General features: G+C 36.7%; 1 long non-coding RNA gene across 1 annotated transcript; it reads left to right on the top strand.

The window, feature by feature from the left end:
• Positions 1–539: 539 nt before the first annotated feature.
• Positions 540–7,857, top strand: LOC112097758. The gene is made up of 5 exons (XR_002905243.1): positions 540–1,274; positions 1,874–1,936; positions 2,797–5,790; positions 6,390–6,452; positions 7,633–7,857. It is a non-coding gene; the product is annotated as an uncharacterized LOC112097758 (long non-coding RNA).
• Positions 7,858–8,198: the final 341 nt, after the last annotated feature.

Here is an 8,198-nt window from a genome sequence, read left to right as displayed (position 1 = left end):
GATGATATTCCAAGTGGGCTACAGGCGTTGCTATGTAGCAGGGGGTTTGAGTTGAATTACAATAATTCACCACACGTTTTAGATATAATGCTCCCCTTTCATGTTTTTTTTTTGGAGATGATACTTGTAATAAGATGCACTTGGCATAATATACTAGTTTTCGGTGGATTTTAGGGATGATATGTAGAAAATATTATGTTTGATATAGAAATATTTAATTTGATTTATTTTCATTAAATTGTGTTTCCTATAATTACTAAACAAAATAAAAATAAATTGATTTAGCAGAATAAGGAAATAAGCCTAGAAATTTGTAGGGGACTGAAGGAAATTAAAAATTGTTACAAGGTTATTTGCTGGGGAGATTATGGCTATAAACATTGGTAGCCAAATATAAGGGTTCTTTCAATTTTATTTTCGGGGAAATTGGTAGTAATTTAGCCATTACGTTTATTTTATCCCTGAAAGTAATAGGAAAAAAAAGAAAATAACTTAAAAAAAGACCAAGAAAGAAGAGGAATTTTCAGGTTGACTGTAATACCCCGCACCCGATTATTTTTGATTCACCACTTATATAAATTGAGCGCGATTATAAGCTCGAGTAGTCAAATTTTATTTACGTCACGGGATCGGTATAAGTTTAATTTGTATGAAGCTTAAGTGGGAAAAATAAAAGAGAAAGAAAAAGAATTCGGGTTCCATATAAAAGGAGGAAGCTGGTTTTCAAAATGGGAGAGAGAGAAGGAATGAGAGAGAGGAGCACGCGGGAGAGAGAGAGAGATAGAGTTGACCCGAGTTTGAGCCGGATCCGACCCGGAACCCGCAACTTTGACCCGACGAGTTCTCCCGTTTCCGGCCACCTTACCGGCCGTGCTTGGTACCGATTCGAAGGTTGAGAGACGAGCAACGTATCCATGCCATCCTCGTTGCCGGAAACCGACCAGAACGCCGGCGATTTGAGCTCGAAAACTCGCGGCCAAACCCTTTTTCGCCGCCGTCGATTTCGCCGGAGTTTGGGCTCACTTCTAGCTGGGTTCTACTCCTCACGTCACCAGCATCATTTTCCGACCAACCTCGTCACCTGAAACGGCCGGATTATCGCCAAACGACCACCGGAAAGTTTCGGATTTTTGGAGCTTCGATCCGCCGTCCTCGCCGCGCGTGGGAGGTCACCACCGCCACCATTGGACTCAGCGTGGCTTGAACTTTCAGTTCTGAGCTTCCCGTCGCCATCGGATGAATTCCGGTGACCGTTGACCGGCAAGGGCATTTCGGTAATTTCACAGTCTAAGGACAATTTTGTAATTTCAGATGTTGTGGATATTTTGGTAATTTCTGTAATTGAGGATAAGTTGGTAATTTATGGTTTTGAGGTTAATTTGATAATTTTGATATGAGGGTATTTTGGTAATATTGAATTCAAGGGCAATTCGGTAATTCATAAAACTTGAGGGTGAATTTGTAATTTATGGAATCATTGGACAAATTGGTAATTTTAAATTAGGGCAGTGAGGTAATTTGAGATTACGATAGTAATTCGGTAATTTAAGTCGATAAGGACATTTTGGTAATTTTACGTGCGGATGGTAATTTCGTAATTTTTGACATTTTGGTTATTTATGTAACCTGAATTGAGGACAATTTGGTAATTGACGATTATGAGGATAATTTGGTACAATAATGATGTTTGAGGATAAGTTGGTAAAATATTGATGTTGGGGGGTATTTTGGTAATTTTGGCATGTAGGGGCATTTTGGTAATTTTACTCATGCCGGAATAGTTTATCGTTAATAGATATTTGTTTCGAGATTTATGATATTAATTGGATGTATTTCAATTTACGGAGAATGATTATGTCGTTTTCTTGATTAGGAGGATTCGCGAACGAGAATTAACCCGCGGACATTGTCGACACCGAGCTTGGACATTGTCACTGTGAGTGGAATATACAAAACCTATTTTTAAAGTACATGATGATTTTATGATACAGTGCAGTATGTTTTGATAAATAAGTATTTGATGCTTCGATTTAATGATTTTTTTGAAAATTGATTTTTATTTATGTGTTGATATTTATTGTTATTGAGAATGAGTTTGATTAATGATTTTACTATCGTTTTTTTTGTAAAGGCATGATATTAGAATTGAGCAGATTTGAGATATGTTGAATAGAAAGAAAATGAGATTTCAGATGTGATTATATGTTTATGTACATGTGTATAAATGTTGTTTTTGAAATCATTAGACAGTACCCTTCCCCTCCAGATACAGTGATACAAATGATATGAGATGAGAGGCCTTTGGGGCCCGTTTGAACACACATAGAGGCTTTGGGCCGTGTGTTTGGGCGCTTTTGCCTTTTGGGGGCATATGCATGCGGTATGATTATTACAGTGATACAGATATTGAGATACAGTGATACAGTGTAGCTCCGGGGCGTGACGTTACCCAGATAGTACGTCATTGCCCGTCCGTTGAGGTCCGGATATGACGAGATTATTTCCCTGGGTACTTGTTTTATGATAGTTTTGGTAGTCAGTATTTGATATGATAAGTATTATGTTTCCATCGATTTTATGCAGATTTATGTAATATAGTATTTCAGTGATTCATTTGAATTAAATAAATTAAATAAGTTTATGTAAGTTCTTATGATATTTTGATGAAATTGATTTGAGAAAGATTGAATCATTTTAAATAGATTTATTTATTTGTCAAAAACTAATATCCACTCACTGAGCTTACTGAGTTTTATACTCATCCCGTTTTTATTATATTTCCCCCCCCCCCCTCAGGAGATTTACAGGTACATCAGTCAACCCAGTAGCGAACGTTAGTTTGATATTATGGTCACGTGATGGTGCTAGAAGTCGTGGATTTTTATTATTATATTTGGGATTTGTGTTATTATTTTATGTTATTAAGGATAATCGTTGTATTTTAATATACGGATGATTTTGGTGATATTTGATAAGTTGATTTAAGAAGTTGGTTATGGAAGATGTTTGGTTATTAAATTATTTCGGGAGTATTATTTTGTCATTTGCAGGGTTGGATATGTTTTATTTATAAGGGAGATGTTGCCGAAATTTTTATAGAATTCTTAAGCAGATTGATTTAATTTTACGAGTTTAGATAGACTCGTCCTGGGGAGTGCGGGGCGGGTCGTTTCAGTTGGTATCAGAGCATGGTTTTAGATTCTGTAGACTTTACTGTCGTAAATAGAATAAGTTTTATTGTCATTAAAGTCGGAATTGATATTTTGAGGATGCCATCAGGATTTATCGTAGTCGTAGATGTGATCGTGGCCGTATTAGACTAGTAGCTGGGTTGACTCCAGCAGATGTACTGTACCTTGAGAGATCATTACTTGTGACAGCGGACGAAGAGAGAGATAGTATAATGTTTGTCAGCAGATTAAGGCTGAGTATCCGAGGCCTGCTGAGTTATCGCAGGTGTTTTTTTTTTTGCATGAGTGAAAGTGGGAACACATCAGTATGGACAAGTTAAGAAGTATTTACATGGCTGAAATAATTTGATTTTATGGAGTACCTGTATTTATTGTCTCATATAAGGATTCTCAGTTCACTTACGAGTTCTGGGCTAGCTTGCAGAAATCTTTAGGCACCAAGTTGGATTTGAGTACAGCTTTTCATCCTCGAATTGATGGGCAATCATAGCGTACTATTCAGACATTGGAGAATCTGTTGCGAACTCGTGTTTTCGAGTTTGAGGGTAGTTGGAACATTTATTTACCTTTGATGGAGTTAGCTTACAATATCAATCAAAAGGACATCGTCTGAGGTTTTATATGGCAGGAAATGTAAAACTCCAATATGTTGATCGGATGAGATTGGTGAGTAGAGATTATTTGGTTTCGAATTAGTTCAGGATATCAATGAGAAGATGCAGCTAATTTCAAGAATTATGAGTATTTTGATGGTGTATGATTTTAATTAAGATTATTTGAGGTTAAGTATGGAATGTGATTATATTGAGGAATTTAAGAATATTGGAGTTTATGATTATGGTTTAATTTTATTCTTATGAGAGTATTTTTATTTATTTTTAGGCCGATGATATCGGTGTGCATTGGTTATTCAAGGATTGGTTTACCAGGAGGTAAGTAAACTAGATTTCTAAACGAATCACAATAAACAATATATATGTTTGACATGTTTGAAAAGTCTATTTTGATATATGTACGGATATTGATTTATATGTTCTGCCCATGTGTTTATGTAATGTGTTGATATGATATATTGTTATGTGTATTTATGAACATGGGCATACGAATGTGTGAATATTTCATTGGCATGAGCACGAAAATGTATTATAATTTCTGTAAAATGAGAAAGTCGATTTTAGCAAAAGAAATTTGAAGAAAGAAAGATTGTTTTACAGTTTTAGCTTGGATGCTTGAATTCGTTACTGGCTTAGTGGAGGATACTCTAGATATAGTTATGAGATAAGTGGGCGAAGGACGCATTGGCGAGAAGCCCAAAGAGTATGAAAGTTATGAAAATTAAGAGAGTGTCCTACTAAGCGGTAATCGAATGAAGGTAGCTCAAGTAAGTGGTTTGAAAGAGAATGTAAAAGTTTGAGAAAGACAGAATGAGATTTCGATGATTTGTTTTACGATGTTTTCGAATACCATGGCACGTCATTCATGTGCACTGTATATATGTATGTATGTATTTTGGTATATGCAAAGCTGGTTTACTTACTGAATTTCGTACGCATTATAGTTTATTGTGATTCAATTTCCGTAAATCAGGATTGATTCGTGATGAGCATCGAGAAGGACTTGAATGGAGGAATTAGATGGTTTGGCATGAATTTTAAATTCTTCCGCTGCAGTTAGCGGTTTATATTTGTATTTGCGATTATATATTTTTGAGGTATCAGAGTAGCGCAGCGAAAGTGTGATATGATTGGTTTTGATCTTTATAAGGATTTATAGATCATAAGTAATTCTTGAGGTTTAGATTCTATGAGCATGACTACAAGTGAATTTCGAGGACGAAATTCTTTGAAGGGGGGAAGTTTGTAATACCCCGCACCCGATTATTTTTGATTCACCACTTATATAAATTGAGCGCGATTATAAGCTCGAGTAGTCAAATTTTATTTACGTCACGGGATCGGTATAAGTTTAATTTGTATGAAGCTTAAGTGGGAAAAATAAAAGAGAAAGAAAAAGAATTCGGGTTCCATATAAAAGGAGGAAGCTGGTTTTCAAAATGGGAGAGAGAGAAGGAATGAGAGAGAGGAGCACGCGGGAGAGAGAGAGAGATAGAGTTGACCCGAGTTTGAGCCGGATCCGACCCGGAACCCGCAACTTTGACCCGACGAGTTCTCCCGTTTCCGGCCACCTTACCGGCCGTGCTTGGTACCGATTCGAAGGTTGAGAGACGAGCAACGTATCCATGCCATCCTCGTTGCCGGAAACCGACCAGAACGCCGGCGATTTGAGCTCGAAAACTCGCGGCCAAACCCTTTTTCGCCGCCGTCGATTTCGCCGGAGTTTGGGCTCACTTCTAGCTGGGTTCTACTCCTCACGTCACCAGCATCATTTTCCGACCAACCTCGTCACCTGAAACGGCCGGATTATCGCCAAACGACCACCGGAAAGTTTCGGATTTTTGGAGCTTCGATCCGCCGTCCTCGCCGCGCGTGGGAGGTCACCACCGCCACCATTGGACTCAGCGTGGCTTGAACTTTCAGTTCTGAGCTTCCCGTCGCCATCGGATGAATTCCGGTGACCGTTGACCGGCAAGGGCATTTCGGTAATTTCACAGTCTAAGGACAATTTTGTAATTTCAGATGTTGTGGATATTTTGGTAATTTCTGTAATTGAGGATAAGTTGGTAATTTATGGTTTTGAGGTTAATTTGATAATTTTGATATGAGGGTATTTTGGTAATATTGAATTCAAGGGCAATTCGGTAATTCATAAAACTTGAGGGTGAATTTGTAATTTATGGAATCATTGGACAAATTGGTAATTTTAAATTAGGGCAGTGAGGTAATTTGAGATTACGATAGTAATTCGGTAATTTAAGTCGATAAGGACATTTTGGTAATTTTACGTGCGGATGGTAATTTCGTAATTTTTGACATTTTGGTTATTTATGTAACCTGAATTGAGGACAATTTGGTAATTGACGATTATGAGGATAATTTGGTACAATAATGATGTTTGAGGATAAGTTGGTAAAATATTGATGTTGGGGGGTATTTTGGTAATTTTGGCATGTAGGGGCATTTTGGTAATTTTACTCATGCCGGAATAGTTTATCGTTAATAGATATTTGTTTCGAGATTTATGATATTAATTGGATGTATTTCAATTTACGGAGAATGATTATGTCGTTTTCTTGATTAGGAGGATTCGCGAACGAGAATTAACCCGCGGACATTGTCGACACCGAGCTTGGACATTGTCACTGTGAGTGGAATATACAAAACCTATTTTTAAAGTACATGATGATTTTATGATACAGTGCAGTATGTTTTGATAAATAAGTATTTGATGCTTCGATTTAATGATTTTTTTGAAAATTGATTTTTATTTATGTGTTGATATTTATTGTTATTGAGAATGAGTTTGATTAATGATTTTACTATCGTTTTTTTTGTAAAGGCATGATATTAGAATTGAGCAGATTTGAGATATGTTGAATAGAAAGAAAATGAGATTTCAGATGTGATTATATGTTTATGTACATGTGTATAAATGTTGTTTTTGAAATCATTAGACAGTACCCTTCCCCTCCAGATACAGTGATACAAATGATATGAGATGAGAGGCCTTTGGGGCCCGTTTGAACACACATAGAGGCTTTGGGCCGTGTGTTTGGGCGCTTTTGCCTTTTGGGGGCATATGCATGCGGTATGATTATTACAGTGATACAGATATTGAGATACAGTGATACAGATATGGGCTACATACAGTTATTGAGATACAGTGATACAGATATGGGCTACAGACAGTTATTGAGATACAGTGATACAAATCAGTTATTGAGATACAATGATACAGATATGGGATACAGATTAGTTATTGAGATACAGAGATACAGTGATACAGATATGAGGTACAGCCAGTTAAGATACAGATGAGATACAGGCCTTTGGGGCCCGTCTGAGTACACACAGAGGCTTTGGGCCGTGTGCTTGGGCGCTTTTGTCCTTTGGGGACTAGATTATGCATGCATAGATATGATGAGATATGAGATAGTATTTCCCTGTCTATCTGTGTAGCTCCGGGGCGTGACGTTACCCAGATAGTACGTCATTGCCCGTCCGTTGAGGTCCGGATATGACGAGATTATTTCCCTGGGTACTTGTTTTATGATAGTTTTGGTAGTCAGTATTTGATATGATAAGTATTATGTTTCCATCGATTTTATGCAGATTTATGTAATATAGTATTTCAGTGATTCATTTGAATTAAATAAATTAAATAAGTTTATGTAAGTTCTTATGATATTTTGATGAAATTGATTTGAGAAAGATTGAATCATTTTAAATAGATTTATTTATTTGTCAAAAACTAATATCCACTCACTGAGCTTACTGAGTTTTATACTCATCCCGTTTTTATTATATTTCCCCCCCCCCCTCAGGAGATTTACAGGTACATCAGTCAACCCAGTAGCGAACGTTAGTTTGATATTATGGTCACGTGATGGTGCTAGAAGTCGTGGATTTTTATTATTATATTTGGGATTTGTGTTATTATTTTATGTTATTAAGGATAATCGTTGTATTTTAATATACGGATGATTTTGGTGATATTTGATAAGTTGATTTAAGAAGTTGGTTATGGAAGATGTTTGGTTATTAAATTATTTCGGGAGTATTATTTTGTCATTTGCAGGGTTGGATATGTTTTATTTATAAGGGAGATGTTGCCGAAATTTTTATAGAATTCTTAAGCAGATTGATTTAATTTTACGAGTTTAGATAGACTCGTCCTGGGGAGTGCGGGGCGGGTCGTTTCATTGACCACGAGGCAGAATAGCAAAAGTGGTTTTCGATTTGGTTCTTCTTCTCACAAATTTTGAAATGGTATATTATACCCCTAAAATGAACTCATGACCTAAGGTTTATCCCTGGAAAAATCAAAATTGGTGCGCAAAATTCAAGTGAAACAACTAGCCGCCTCATTTGTTGCACCTAACCGTTTGGA

Source organism: Citrus clementina, unplaced genomic scaffold (assembly GCF_000493195.1).
Source record: "Citrus clementina cultivar Clemenules unplaced genomic scaffold, Citrus_clementina_v1.0 scaffold_9, whole genome shotgun sequence".
Classification (NCBI taxonomy): Eukaryota; Viridiplantae; Streptophyta; class Magnoliopsida; order Sapindales; family Rutaceae; genus Citrus; species Citrus x clementina.
This window is presented reverse-complemented; position numbering and strand designations above follow the sequence as displayed.